At 44.6% G+C, this 16,382-nt stretch overlaps 1 pseudogene; it reads right to left on the bottom strand.

Moving 5' to 3' along the window:
- LOC138917403 (heparan sulfate glucosamine 3-O-sulfotransferase 4-like) overlaps positions 1 to 16,382 on the bottom strand; it is a 144,014-nt pseudogene that overhangs the window by 9,194 nt on the left and 118,438 nt on the right.

Genomic DNA, 16,382 nt, shown 5'->3' with positions numbered 1-16,382 from the left:
GCTCTTGGTCTGCAAGGGTGTAGCATCTCCTGTTCTCAAAAGGGTAACATGGACCATCCCTCCCAGGTATGACATCCTATGTGCCATCTAATGATTTGTGGCACCCAAAACTCAATGAAGATAGAACATAGACAGACAGATAGATGGAAGACCAGGATGTTCAAATACAGTTTTCTGGTATATGAATTCTGAGACATCAAAACCTCCCTAGGAAATGAAACACCTGAAGTGTCTAGTGAAGTGGAAGGCACTGGGAAGAACTGACCCTGTGTCCCCTCAGTGTCCCAGCAGGGGGTGTTTGGATGAGCATATTCAACTCAGCAGGAACCGAGCAAGGCAAGTGGCTGCAAAGGGGCAACTGGTAGGTGAGAAGGGCTTCCATTTTGTTTGCAGATAAAAGCTTCTCAGGACATATTTCTTGGATAGTGAATAAAGAGCCCATTGAGGGCTGGCCTCTCAGCAGCCACTGTAAAGACAAGCTGAAAAGAGAAGAAACAGAGAAAAAGATAGGATAACAAAGGGGGATGGGAGATTTATGGGCTTAGAGCTCCAAATTTAAACATGAGATATGAGAATTTCAACTAAAGATGGTGATTTGGGGACTAATATATACGAAGGTCCTTAAAAACGCCCCCAAAAACCATCTTGTATTTTAAAAAGAACGAATCCGTGGTAATGCTAGTAAACTAGAATGGCAGTCAGCTGGAGGACATCTTGAAGAAATCCGAGAAGACAGAAAGCAGATAGATCTGACTGATGAAAACAGATCACAGAAAGATGTAGACCAAAATGCTGGAGAAAAGAGGGACCCTTCCCACAGGGGTCCTTTGAGAGCTCCAAGCTCCTAGTCCACAAACATCAAGGACAGAGATGAGACAGGGTACAAGCATGAAGGTAACTGGTAAATGAATCACAGGCCAAGTCCTCCCCCAAGGTCTGTTTCCTGACTTCACATCTTTCCCCTCTCTCTCCTTTGCTCACCAACTCCAGCTTCATTGACCTTCTTTATGTCCTTTTAACACGTGAAGTATCTCCCCAGCTCACTGCCTGTGCACTTGCTGTTTCCTGTCTGGAACAATCTACCTCCAGACTTTCACATGGTTGGCTCTTCCTTGTCACTCAGGTCTTGGCTCAAACTTTAGCTGCTCAAAGCATTCTTCTCTGATCACAGTATCTAAATGAGATCCCAACCCCAGCCAGTCACATCACCCTGCTTGCTTTCCTTCAGAGCATGTGTGAATCTCTGAAGTTGTCTGACTCATTTATTTCTTTGTTTCTCGTCACCTGAGGACAGAGGCCTGATCTACTTTGTTTATCAGAGTATCTACAGTAGCTGGAACATCAATACAATGCGGTGTTTGTATCAGTGAGCTCTTGCTGGGTGATAAACTACCCCAAAACTTAGGGGTCTCAAACAACAACTGCTTATTTAGTTCATGATTTGGATCAGCTAGGCAGTTCTTCTTATCTGCGTGAACTCAGTACATCTCTCCCAGGCTCTGTATCCCAGGCATCCATGCTCAGCTGTAAATTGGCTGCTGGTTGGATAATCTAGGGAAGTCTTTGTCACATGCTATGAGTCTGGCAGGCTGTTGGTCAGAGCAACAGAAGCAAATGGGCCACATGCCTCTTGTCATCCTCTTGGGCTTCTTCATAGGAGTGTTATTTTTTTTTTTTGAGGAAGATTAGCCCTAACTGCTGCCAATCCTCCTCTTTTTGCTGAGGAAGACTGGCCCTGAGCTAACATCCGTGCCCAGCTTCCTCTACTTTATATGTGGGACGACTACCACAGCATGGCTTGCCAAGCAGTGCCATGTCCGCAACCGGGATCCAAATCGGCGAACCCCGGGCCACCAAAGCAGAATGTACACACTGAACTGCGGAGCCACCGGGCTGGCTCCCAGGACTGTTAGTTCTGATAGCTCAGAATTCATATGGAAAAAAATGTATTTTTAACTTTCCTGTCTTTTACTTATTTGGGGTTTCTTTTGAGCAAGATTAGCCCTATGCTAACATCAGCCACCAATCCTCCTTTTTTTGCTGAGGAAGACTGGCCCTGAGCTAACATCCATGCCCATCTTCCTCTACTTTATATATGGGATGCCTGCCATAGCATGGCTTGATAAGCAGTGCATAGGTCCACCCCCAGGATCCAAACTGGCAAACCCAGGCCACTGATGTGGAGTGCACGAACTTAACAGCTATGCCGCCAAGCTGGCCCCTTACCTATCTTCTTTATAAGGGCAGCAAGAGACAGCAAGTCCAGTGTGCAAGCGGTTTTCAAGTCTCTCCTTCAGGTCACTGTTCTAGAATCCCAATGATCAAACTAAGCCACAGGGCCAAGCCAGATTCAAGAAGATGGAGAAACAAATGCCACCTCTTGCTAGGAGGGGCTCCAAAGTCACATTGCAGAGGGGCATGGACACAGGATAGACAGAATTTTCAGCCATTTTGCCACTCTTATCATACTGCTCAATATATGTGTATATATATATGTGTGTGTATATATATATATACACACACACACATATATATATACATATGATGAATATTTTTGATTTAAAAGACTGCATCTGGGAAGGCTGGGCTAGTTGGACCACATCTCTCTTCCCTGCCCTCCTCCCAAATATATACAGCAGACAGCAGAGGCTTTTGGCCCCCACATAAAAATCCTAGCTGTGCACGCTGAAGAAAGTGACCTGCTTACATGCAGATGCCTCCTCATTTGAGTGTAGAACCATGAATGGGAAGCAAAGCAGAGTCTGAGGAAACTCTGGAACATCCAGCAGGCACCTTAATGAAAAAGGAGAGGCAACACAGCTTTTCTCAAGAAGGAACACATCAAAATAATTCACTGCTCAAGTCAAGTCCTCCCTTTTTTGACTTGCTCTCCACAGCCGGCTGACCCCCACAACTCTGAACTGTCATTTTCCAGTTATGGCACCAGACCCACCAGTACAGGCTCATCCAGGGAGCAGTTTCTTGGCAGAGAGAGCTACACAAATCCAAATGGAACTCCCACCGCTTAACAGCCTAGATCTTTATTCACAAACAAGAACTAACAGCCAAGGGTCAACAAATGTGAAGAAAAAAAAATCACATACGTGACTCACATTAAGATTAACAAGTAAAATAATTGTGTTTTTAGGAAATAAAGATCATTCAGGAAACAAAACAACGTTAAAAGAGTAAGAAATGACTCTAGTGAGATAGGAAAGATGGCACGTGCAAAAGTAAGAACAGACTGCTGCTGCAAAAAAGGAGTAATCAGAGGACGAAAATGAGTGCCTGGGAATTAAAAATATGTTTGACACTAAAACAATTCAGTGGACAGACTGACTAAGAGAATGGGGATGGTTAACAACATGTCAGTGATCTGGTGATAAAGTCAGTGGAATCTTGCAGACCAGAGCCAAAGGCAGAATGATGGCACATAGGAGAGAAATGTGAAGCAGCATACATGTCTGCCCTTTCTTTTATCGGGGTTCTGGAGGCAGAGAACAGAGGTAATAAAAGGGAGGAAAAATTCAGTAGAAGATAATTTCTGTGAGACAAAGGCTACAGGGGTTTCTGAAGGCCCCCTCCTTTTTTTTAAGGAAGATTAGCCATGAGCTAACATCTGCTGCCAATCCTCCTCTTTTTGCTGAGGAAGGCTGGCCTTCAGCTAACATCCATGCCCATCTTCCTCTACTTTATATGTGTGACGCCTACCACAGCATGGCTTGCCATCAGTGCCATGTCCGCACGCGGGATCCAAACGGGTGCACCCCAGGCCACTGAAGTGGAACATGTGCCCTTAACCACTGTGCCACCAGGTCGGCCCAGAAGCCCCTTTTATATGGGCACTAATCCCATTCCTCAGGGCTCTGCCCTCATGACCTAATCACCTCCCAAAGGCCCCACCTCCTAATACCATCCCATTGGGCCTTAGGATTTAACAAAGGAATTTTGGGGAGACACAACATTTAGGCCACAGCAACGGGGCCAAAGAAAATGGTGTCATGAATTTTGCTTTGGGCATCGGAAATACTAGAAAAAGGAGGTGTTATTTCTGTTCCACTGTGAAGGACAAATATCAATTCCCACTGAGAGGCAAGGCATTACAGGCAGAAGGAAGAGTATATCAGTAGAAGTAGAAAGGTCTGAAATTTCCTGACAGGTTTGGAGAAAGAGATCAGTAGTTTAGTGTGGCGAGAGTCTGAGATCTATGGCAGGAAGTGAATACACATGAATCTGAAATGATAGGATTGTGCCAGATTGTAAAGAGCTCACATGCTATTCTGAGAGGCTTTTCTACCTGACACTATACATAGTTGGGAACCCTTGGAGAATTTTATGCAGCAGAGTGACATATTCACAATCTACTTAGCTCAGAATCATGAATAGAAAGTGGGTACTTTCTGATGAGCCATTCCACAGACTCACCTAGATGTAAAAACTCAAGAGTACACAGAGAATTTCAATAGCACTAGGAACCAGAAATATTTCACCATTACCTGCTAGAAAACCGGAAGAACTTCCATGAGTTAAACCTTTAAAGCTTACAGGTAGACTGGTGGAACCATTCATGGTAAAATATTTCAAGAAATCTCACAAGCATAGACTTTCTTTCATCAGAGCGAAGGAATTCAAATCTCCCTCAGTATGGAAACTATTTAGTAGAGGATTCAGAGTCTTTAACACCCTCATCCAGCATCAGTTGTGAGCTGAAACGTGCATGTGGAAGGAAAGGAGCTGTGGGGCGGCCATGGTGAAGTTGTAGCTTTTAGCCACGAATGCAGAAACAGCCCATCCAGGAATGAGTTTTAAATACTGTACAAAGACAATAAGGTAGTGGTATCTCAATATTTCTTCTTAGACATCAGGTTATTATTTTAAAGAATGAGTGACTTTTTAAACTAGAAAGTTTCATGACACTTGGCTATTTTAAACTAGATATCTGGCAGCCAGCCCCAGTGGCCTAGTGCTTAAAGTTTGGCACACTTTGCTTCGGTGGCCCAGGTTCGGTTCCCAGGTACGGACCTACACCACCCATCTGCCATGCTAATGGCAGCTCACATACACACCCACAAAAAACCAGTGACATCCGCCATCATGGTGGAGTGAGCTCTTCCCTTAGACTCTCTCCCCAAGACACAATGCAAAGGACATTCATAAACCAACAGAGAACATTCCCACAACACAACAGACGTCTGAGAGACCCAGGCAGCCATACATTTGAAGGTGGAGGTGCTGTACCCCCGGGATGAAGTGGAAGGAGGTAGGGGGATCTCCTCTTCCTCCTTGACGGTGATCTAGGGCACAGGACTGCATGTGGCTCTGTGAGGAGAGTGGGAAGGGGCAGCTCTCCGCAGGAACACCTTTACTCTTGGAGCTGCCTACAGCTGTGGGAAAGCCCCACACAGAGGAGGCCAAGGAATTGCAGGGGCATCTTTATCAAGCAAGCACCCCGGCGGGGGGGGGGGGGGGAGACAGCAAGTGCAGAGCAGAATGCCCCCAGGATTCTGCATGCAAAACAAAGCACCTCTCCCTCCACTTGACACACCAGCTCAGCCAGAGGAAGGGACTCCTACCAGAGCACATGCACACACATTTCTAAAGCAGCAGCAGTGAGCGGGCAACGGCAGACGTGCCCAGTCAGCACAGATTCCAAAGGACAGGCACAGATGCCAGGGATCGCGGTGGGCTCAGAATACACAGCTCCTGCCCCTCCCACTGGTAGCAAGTAGAATCTGCGATCAGATACTTCCACTAAGGGGAAGCACAAATCCACCCCCTGAAATAGTACAAAAAGACACTTTAATACTCCAGACCAGAAGGAAAAGTGACAAGCACCCAGAAATCAATCTTGTCCTGAAGCCACAAAAATTTACAATATAAACGAAAGACCATTCAAAATAGCTATCATTAAAAAAATCAATGAGTTACAAGAAAACTTGGGAAAGCAGTTCAATGAAATCAGGAACAAAATTTAATGAACAGACAGAATTCTTCACAAAAGAGACTGAAACTATAAATAAAAACCCATCAGAAATGTTGGAGATGAAAGACACAATGAATGAGATAAAGAAAAATCTGGAGTCCTTGAATAACAGGGCTGATTTATGGAACACAGAAGCAGCAGCTTGGAGGACAGAAACATAGAAATGCTTCAGAAGAAGGAGGCGGAACTAAGATAAAAAAGAAATGAAAAAATTCTCCCAGAATCATCCGACTCAATTAGGAAATGCAACAGAAGGATTATAGGTATGCCAGAGGAAGAAGGGAGAGAAAGGAACAGAAAGCTTGTTCAAAGAAATAATAGCTGAGAACTTCTCAAACTTGGGGAAGAAACTGGATTTACAAGTAAAAGAAGCTAACTGAGGAGCTGGCCCCATGGCCGAGTGGTTAATTTCACACGCTCCGCTGCAGGTGGCCCAGTGTTTTGTTGGTTCGAATCCTGGGCGCGGACATGGCACTGCTCATCAAAACCACGATGAGGCGGTGTCCCACATGCCACAAGTAGAAGGACCCACAACTAAGAATATACAACTATGTACCAGGGGGCTGTGGGGAGAAAAAGGAAAAAAATAAAATCTTTAAAAAAAAAAAAAAAGCAGCTAACCGAACTCCTAATTGTATCAATGTAAAAACACCTTCTCCAAGGCATATGTTAGTGAAACTGGCAAAAGTAAATGACAAAGAAAAAATATTAAGGGTAGCAAGGCAGGAGAAAATAACCTACAAAGGAACCCCTAGCAGGCTTTCACTGAATTTCCCAGCAGAAACCTTACAGGCTAGGAGAGAACAGAACAATATCCTCAAAATTCTGAAAAACAGAAACTTTCAGCCAAGAAGACTCTATCCATCGAAATTATCCTTCAGATATGATGGAGAAATAAAAACTTTCCCAGATAAACAAAAGCGGAGGGAGTTCATTGCCACAAGACTCCCTCATATCAGAAAGAAAAAGAAAGGGTTAAAAAAGCCTTGAGCAAAGAGATAAATAGGCAGACAAAATCAGAAAACTGCAGTTCTCTATCAGGACAGGATAGCAACCAATTATAATATTGAAGATAAAGGAAAGGAACACATCAAAAATAACCGTAATCTCATCATTTTAACCACAAACTCACATCAGAAAACGGAAGTTAGGACAAAAGTAACTTAGAAGGGAATGAAGAAAGGGATGGAACCTGCTTTAGACTAAGGAAAGAAGAGGCCATCAGGAAATGGACTATCTCATCTATGAGATTTTTCAGATAAACCTCATGGCAACCACTAAACAAACAATCAGAACAGAGACACAAAGGATACATACGGAGAAAATCATTCTAGAGAACTACCAAACTAAACTGGCAGTCCGAAATACAAAGGACAAGAAACAAGGGAAATACAGAACGACCAGAAAACAAGTGATAAAATGGCAGCAGTAAGCCCTCATAGATCAATCATCACTCTAAATGTAAATGGATTGAATTCTCCAATCAAAAGAGAGAGAGTGTAGGCCTGGGCCAGTGGCTCAGCAGTTAAGTGCACATGTTCTGCTTTGGCGGTCCGGGGTGCGCCAGTTAGGATCCCAGGTGTGGACATGGCACAGCTTGGCAAGCCATGCTGTGGTAGGCGTCCCACATATAAAGTAGAGGAAGATGGACACGGATGTTGGCTCAGGGCCAGTCTTCCTCAGCAAAAAGAGGAGGATTGGCAGCAGATGTTAGCTCAGGGCTAATCTTCCTCAAAAAAAAAAAAAAAAGAGAGAGAGAGTGGTGGGATGGATTAAAAAATAAGACCCAACATTATGCTGCCTCCAGGAAACAGATCTCAGCTCTAAAGACAAACAAAGGCTCAGAGTGAACTGACGGAAGATGAGACTCCAAGGTAATGGCAAACAAAAGAAGCAGGTGTTGCCGTCCTTAGACAAAACCGACTTCAAGATTAAACAAGCAATGGAGTGACATCAGCATCATGGTGGAGTGAGCTTGCCCGGGACTCTCTCCCCTCCAAGATACAACAAAAAGGAGCAACCCTATTCCAAAAGAAAATACCCTAAAAGCACAAAAATCCTCGGAGAGTCACGGCAGCCACACGACAGAGGGGGGAGAGGCTGGAGCCCTGCCTCAGAGGAGCCGGCACAGGGTAAGAGAGAACTCTGCTCCCTCCCCTAAAGACTGTGGTCACTGCCAGGGAGGCTCTGTGACAGAAGGAGTGGGGGAGGGGTTGCGCGTCTGTGGAATCACCCAGGACTCCCTAGGGCCCTGGCGGCCTAAAGGGAAGCCCTTTAACAGGGCAAAAGCTTTCACTCAGGGGTGACCTCATCAAGCCAAGACCACAGGAGACCAGACAGCGAGAGCTGATCGGGGAAACCCGGGACTGCACGCAGGAGAAAGTGCCCCTCCCCCGACCCGCACTGCGCTGGGCCAGCTCAGCTGAAGGTGGAGGGCTCAGAATACACGGCTCTCGACCCCCATCCACTGGCAACAGGCTGTAACTGCAACAGAATACTATCACAATGGGAAAAAGACTCATCCTTCCAGCATCAGGCAATTCATCAAATCTCCAGACCAGAGAGAAAATAAGCACCCAGAATTCAGTCCTGAGGATGCAGAAATAAGTAAACTAAGCAACAATGAATTCAAAAGAGCTATTGTCAAAAAACTCAATGAGGTAAAAGAGAACATAGAGAAACAATTCAACGAGTTCAGGAGCTAGTCCACAAAACAGATTGAAACTATAAAGAAGAATCAATCAGAAATATTAGAGATGAAAGACACAATGGAAGCTATAAAACAAAATACAGATTCCCTGAATGCTCGTGTGGACACCACAGAGGAGCGACATGTTGAAATGCTCCAGACAGAAGAGGAGAGAGAACTGAGACTAAAAAGAAATGAAGAAAGTCTCCGAGAAATATCCAACTCAATGAGAAAATACAACATAAGAATCATAGGTATTGAATAAGGTGAAGATAAGGAGAGTAGAGCAGAACGCGTGCTCACAGAAATAACAGCAGACAACTTCCCAAATCTAGACAATGAGAGGGAAACGTGTCTGGAGGAAGCCTTCAGATCTCCTAGATGTGTCCAAGTAAAAAGACCTACTGCAAGGCATATAGTAGTAAAACTGGCAAAAATGAATGACAAAGAAAGAATACTCAGGGCAGCAAGGCAGAAGAAAATACCCTACAAAGGAACCCCTATCAAATAAGCAGACTTCTCTGCAGAAACCTTACAAGCTAGAAGAGAATGGAATGACATATCCAAAATTTTAAAAGATAAAAATCTTCAGCCAAGTATACTCTACCCAGCAAAAACATCCTTCAGATATGAGGGAGAAATTAAAACTTTCCCAGACAAACAATGCTAAGGGACTTCGTAGCCATGAGACCCATCCTCCCACACCAAGAAATCCTCAAGAAGGCCCTCATACCTGAAAAAATGACAAAGGGGAGAGAGGGGTCACAAAACACAGAGTAAGGAGACCAACAGATAGACAGGATCAGAACAGGATAGCAAATATTCAACTACAGCATTAGGCTAAAGGGAAGGAATACACCAAAAACAAAGACAATCTTGTCACTTTAACCACAAACTCATGACACAAGCTGGAATAAGATATGAGAATAATAACTTAGGAGGCGAGGTGGAAAGGGACTGAATCAGCTTAGACCAAGGAAGTAAGAGGTCATCTGAAAAGGGACTATGTTATGCACGAGATTCTGAATACAAACTTCAGGTCAGCCACTAAACTAAAAAGCAGAACAGAGACACAAAAAAGAAATAAGGAAAAAACAAAGACACACAGCATAAAAAACGGCATAATTCAATGGGTAGACCAAAACACACAGGACGAGAAACAAAGGAAATGCAGGAAAACTGGAAAACAAGTGATATAATGACAGCATTAAGCCGTCATACATCAATAATCACCTTCAATGGAAATGGACTGAACTCTCCAATAAAAAGACACAGAGTGGCAAGATGGATTAAAGAACAAGATCCAATAATTTGTAGCCTCCACGAAACTCATCTCAGCTCCAATGACAAGGACAGGCTCAGAGTGAAGAGGTGGAAGACGAGACTCCAAGCTAACAGCAAACAAAAGAAAGCAGATGTCGCAATACTTACATCAGACAAAGCAGACTTCAAGACAAGGCAGGTAAAGAGATACAAAGAGGGGCAGTATACAATGATCAAAGGGACACTCCATCAAGAAGAATAATAACACTTATAAATATCTATGCACCCAACACAGGAGCAGCAAAGTTCATAAAGCAACTGTTAACAAACCTAAAAGAAGATATTAAAAATAACACAAGGGAGGATGGAACACTTCCTAACACATTCTACGAGGCCAGCATCACTGATACCAAAGCCTGAGAGGGACAGCACAAAAAAGGAGAACTACAGGCTAATATCGCTGATGAACATGGATGCAAAAATTCTCAACAAAATTTTGGCAACCTGAATTCAGCAATACGTCAAAAGGATCATACATCATGATCAAGTGGGATTCATACCAGGGACACAGGGATGGTTCAACATCCGCAAATCAATCAATGTGATACACCACATCAACAAATTGAAGAATAAAAACCACATGATCATCTCAATAGATGCAGAGAAAGCACTTGACAAGATCCAACAGCCATTTATGATAAAAACTATGAAAAACAATAGGGATACAAGGAAATTACCTCAACATAATAAAGGCCATATATGACAAATCCACAGCCAATATCATACTCAAAGGGCAAAAACTGAGCGCCATCCCCCTGAGAACAGGAACGAGACAAGGATGCCCACTATCATCACTCTTATTCAACATAGTACTGGAGGTTTTGGCCAGAGCAATTAGGCAAGAGAAAAGAATAAATGGAATCCAAATAGGGGGTGAAGAAGTGAAACTCTCGCTGTTTGCACACGACATGAGCTTGTATATAGAAAACCCCCCAAAATCCACTGGAAAACTAATACAAATAATTAACAACTACAGTAAATTTGCAGGGTACAGAGTCAACTTACAAAATTCAGTTGCTTTTCTATACTCCAACAACAAACTTACACAAAGGGAACTCAAAAATATAATTCCATTTGCCAGCGTACCTAAAAAACTTAAGTACCTAGGAATAAATTTAACCAAGGAAGTGAAGGACTTATGCAAAGAAAACTATAAGACATGAGTGAGAGAAATTGATAGTGACTTAAACAGATGTTAAGAGACTCCTTGCTCATGGATTGGAAGAATAAACATAGGTAAAATGTCCATACTACACAAAGGAATCTACAGATTCAATGCAATCCCTATCAGCATCCCACTGACATTCTTGACGGAAACAGAGCAAGGAATACTAAAATTGATATGGGGCAAAGATCTCGAATTGCTAAGGCAATCCTGAGAAAAAAGAACAAAGCTGGAGGTATCACAATCCCTGACTTCAAAATGTACTACAAAGCCATAGTGACCAAAATGGCATGGTACTGGTACAAAAACTGGCACACAGATCAATGGAACAGAACTGAAAGCCCAGAAATAAAACCACACATCTATGGTCAGCTAATCTTTGACAAAGGTGCCAAGAACATACAATGGAGAAAAGACAGTCTCTTCACTACTATCTCATGACTAGGTACTTAAGCAAAGAACTGGAAATCAATGATTCAGAGAGACTTATGTACCCCTATGTTCCTTGCAGCATTATTCACAATAGCCAAGACACGGAAGCAAACCAAGTGCCCATCAACTGACAACTGGATGAAGATGTCATATACGTACATACACACACATATATATATATATTTACACACACACACACACACAATGCAATACTACTCAGCCATAAAAAAAGACAAACTTGTCCTATTCACAACAACGTGGATGGAACTTGAGGGTGTTATGTTAAGTGAAATAAACCAGACAGAGAAAGGCAAACACCATGTGATTTCACTCATACATGGAAGGTAAACACACGAACAAAGAGAACGGTTTACTGGTTACCAGAGGGGAAGAGGGGAGGGAGCTGGGCATAGGGGGAAAGGGGCACATTGATATGGCGACGAACAAATTATAACGGACCACTGACATTTCACAAGGTTATAAACTCTTTTGACCTCAATTAGAAAAAAAGAGGAAGATTGGCGGCAGATGTTAGCTCTGGACGAATCTTCATCAGCAGAAAGAAATAAAAATAAAAAAAATAAACTAGAAATGTGGCTCAAGGCTGTGCACATCACCGAGTTCTCCAACTTCAGAGCAGGAACAAGGAAAAGATCACATAGCAACCTGATAGGAACTAAGTAGAAATTACGTCTAACTAATAGGAAAAGGCTGTCCATTTCTCGCTCCTTCGTGAATACGCCGACGTGGAAATCAGAACATATATCTCAGCCATATGTCTTTGTCTTACTTTTCTTCAAGACTGTACAGCATGAACATAGAAACGTTCAGCTGAAAAGTCAGGAGAAGAGTCCTTGAAAGACTTCTATTTGAGGAAACAGAACTATATTTTAGACAGCTTCTGCTGTGTTTGTGTTCTCAGGAAAATTCAGGAAACTGTTTGCTCTATGAAGCAAGAAATGAAAACTTGTATAAGTTGAGGGACTGAGCTGTAAAGGGAGAGGGTGGCAAGGGAGAAATAGACAAAAGGAAAAAGAGAAAGTATTTGGGAAAGAATAAAATTTCCCTTGAGATTACATGCAGCTTAGAAACAATCAAGATCAGTTTTTACATCACTGGGAATTGAATCAATAATGTTGAAGCCATTCTTGAGAAACTCTCTCAGAAAGAAGGAGATAAAGGAAAAGAGAGAAAATAAGAAGAAGATTCCAGAGATGGAAAAAGATTTTCAATAGAAGAATGATTGGCATGTCTGAGGGAGAGAGCAGAGCAGATGAGAAAAATAATCTTTAAACACATCTCAGAGAAAACTTTCTTCAACTCAAGGAGGGCCCCAATCATCAAAAGGAACACATCAGATATGAGGCCAAATTGATGAGAAAAAAATATGACCATAACACATATTGAGAAAGTTTTGGAACTTCAAGAATAAATAAAATTCTCTAGGGATTTAGGAAGAAAGAGAAAAAAAGGTCACATTGGAATTAGATTGCTCATCTGCAATTCTAGGATACAATGGAGCAAGGTATGTGGACAAAGACGAGGGACAAAACTGTGTGAGATAAGCATTCGATACCCAATCTCTCACCCATGAGCGAAGACAAAAACAAAAAGATTTACACTAATGTGCAAAGACTCCCAAGATACACTATTCCATCTAGCAACAATACTAGAAACACAGTTAAAAGATGAGTCAGACTCAGAAAAAATAGGAGCAACACGTAAAATAGACAAATGGTTAATATCCACACTGAAGAAGGAGCTCCCAAAACCCAACTAAGAAATTGCTAAGGGGTAGGAATAAATAATTGACTGAGAAATAAATACAGATGACCAATAGGCAGCAAGGACACAATCCATTAATTAAAAATGAAACTGGCATCGAAATACCATCGGATCAAGAAAACAACAGGAAGAACATCACGTGTGGGAAAGGCCTGTGAAAATCGATACCGGGAAGAACTCTGGGAGAGCCTTCAGGGTCTGGAAGATCAAGACAGCTCCCTGGATCCAAAACTCTCCACAGTCATACAATCGACCTCCTCCAAATCATACAGTCAACAAGGAGAACCAACGAAGCCACACAGAAGCAAGCCTGTAGCGTCACAAGATGGCCAAGATGACCACAACCTTCAAATGACCTGCAAGTTCAGAAAGAAATGCCAACTTCCAGCCCAGCTCCGACCACGACTGAAAGCCTTTGGCAGAGTGGAGAATTGCAAGGTTTAAGACTCCATGGAAAGGACAAGGTCATGGAGGAATCAGATAAAACACATCAAACCACCCTCAAAAGAGGAAGTCCAACACTACCTGCTGAAATATGCAACACAGGCGAAGGACTCGGTAGTCCTGGGCAGTGGCCACGAGCACGCTGCTGCAAGGGGAAAGGCTCTGGAGGTGTCAGCTTGGAGAAGCACTGCTTCTAAGGGAGAACCAGAAATTGGCAAAAGAGGCTGTGCTCCTCCGAGACGGGGCCATAAGGAAAGAGGATGGAAGGAAAGAAAAAAGGAATAGGAAGGATTTTGCATAAAGGAAAGAGAAACAAAATATACCCCTTAATTCCCAATTGCGTTATGTTGAAAGAAACTGCGCTTCACCATCCTGACAGAAGTGGGCTCTCTCACACTAGGAACCCTGTCCATACAACATCCAGGAACAGGAAAAAAAAAATTCCATACAAAGTTACTGTAAGAAGAAGAAAAACTGAATCATAACATTTCAGTCGTTCAAAATTTCTCCTCTGCTCCTCCAAAAACAAGAAGGAGAAAAAATACAGCACAACACTCCACATTTAATTATTTCAAACACGCATCGGAAGATGTTAAAAAAAGAAAAACAAACATCTAGAATTAGAAAGCCACATATTAAGGCAGAAACGGACACAGCACAGAAACACCGTGAGATCCGATCAATCTCTTTTAAAAGACAACAACTAATAAACTAAAACTAGAAGGTGCCTTAACAATCCCGTACAAGAGGGAGAGCTGCACTCCTCAGAACCCATCGAGACCAACGTCACTATCTTCTTCACGTCTGTCCTTCCAGCAAGACTTGGTTCCAAGGAGCCAAGACCACGGGGGCCGCTTCAGCGCCCGACTCCCGGGCACCGCACCCCCAGGCTGGCCCCGTGCCCGGCACACACCGCCCGTACCATGAACGCGTGACGCGCACGAAGAGACCCCCTGGCGCCCCGCGCCGCACAGCTGTCCCGCGACCTGACGGGCACCTCTCGGCGCACAAGCCTGTTCCTCAGAAACACGCTCGCCTCCCACCAGCCCCCAGGCCCACGCCCCCAGGTACCTCTCCCAGATGGAATCATCTTCGCAGGCGCCCAGGTCGTCCGTGTCCGGCGAGCAGGAAGAGCGGGAGCTGAAGGAGGGCCACCTCAGGCCAGCGGCCATGGCTGTGGAGCACCCGGGCTGCTGTGCCCAGCGGGGACACGGAGCGGCGTCCACGGACACCGGGGGAACGGACGAGCCCGGCCCCGGAGAGAGCAGCAGAGCGCGGCCGGACTCCGCCAGGCTCGGCTAGGCAGGCGCGGCTCATGGACGCCTCCCAAGATGGCGGCCCAGCAGAGGCGTGCTACTTGGCGCCGCGGCCCAGACGCTCCCAGGCCGTTGCCCCGCCCCCTCCAGCGGTGGACTGCGGACAGGGACAGGGACACCCTCCTGGGAGAACTCCTGGGGCCCCGCCCACACGTTTCTGACCTTCGCGGAGCGGGAAGGTGCGCTGACAGGGACGCGGGGTCACCGCTATGCTCTCGGGGAACTGCAGCCTCGGGTTCCTCGAGAGGCCGCGGAGATTCTTACGGCTGACCAAGAACTTTTAGACAGAAAAGCATGAAACAGTATGTCTGAATTACAACTGCGCTGATGACCACCAAGGCAATGCAGAGAGTGTCATGAGGACATATAACAGGGGCACGATCTTGACTGCAGGTGTCAGAAAGGCCTCCTTGAGGGATCCATATCTGAGAGAAACCAAAAAACCCTGGAGTCATCTTTGATTCCTCTGTCTCCCCCACATCCAGTCTGTCAGCACATAATATCAGCTCATTTCCTCTTCAAAATGGACCCAGAATCTGACAGACTCTCAGAACTTGCTCTGCTACCATCCTGATCCAAGCCACAGCATCTCTGACTTGGAATATTCCAGTACCACTCACTCATCTCCCTTTTCTAGCCTTGTCTCCTACCGTCTATTCTCCACAGAGAAGCTGACGTGATCCTGTGAAAAGTCAAGTCACGTCACCTCCTTCTCCAGTTCAAAATCCTCCAATGGTGCCTACCTCAGAGGAAAAGTTAGGGCCTTACAAGAGCCTACAGCATCTGTACCCACGGCCACCCAGATTCCATCTGCTACTCTTCTCCATCTCACTCAGGCTGGCCCTGTGGCTCCTGGAACAGGGGAGGCCAGCTCCTGCCTCAGGGCCTTTCTGCTCTCTGTTCTCTCTGTCTGGACACCGTTAACCCCTATATCCACAGGACTCACTCCCTCGCCCTCCACAAGTCTTTCCCCAGCATTAACTTCATTGGAGCCTTCGCTGGCCATCCCATCTCCAGTCACAACTCCTTCCAACACTCCTACTGCATCTATCACCACCTGACATGCCAGATATTTTCCTTATTGTCTTTCTGGCTGTCTCCCTCCTGGAATAAATGCTGCCTAAGAGCTCCAGTTTTGTCTGTTTTGTTCACTTCTGTATCCATGCTAGAACACTGTCTCCAGAAACTGAGTAGGCACTCAGTAAAGAGTGTTGAGTGGCTGCCTCCATCTGAGAGATGACGTGG

Source organism: Equus caballus, chromosome 14 (genome assembly GCF_041296265.1).
Source record: "Equus caballus isolate H_3958 breed thoroughbred chromosome 14, TB-T2T, whole genome shotgun sequence".
In the NCBI taxonomy this organism is placed as follows: domain Eukaryota; kingdom Metazoa; phylum Chordata; class Mammalia; order Perissodactyla; family Equidae; genus Equus; species Equus caballus.
Note: the sequence above shows the minus strand (reverse complement) of the source record. Positions and strands in the feature narration are given on the sequence as shown.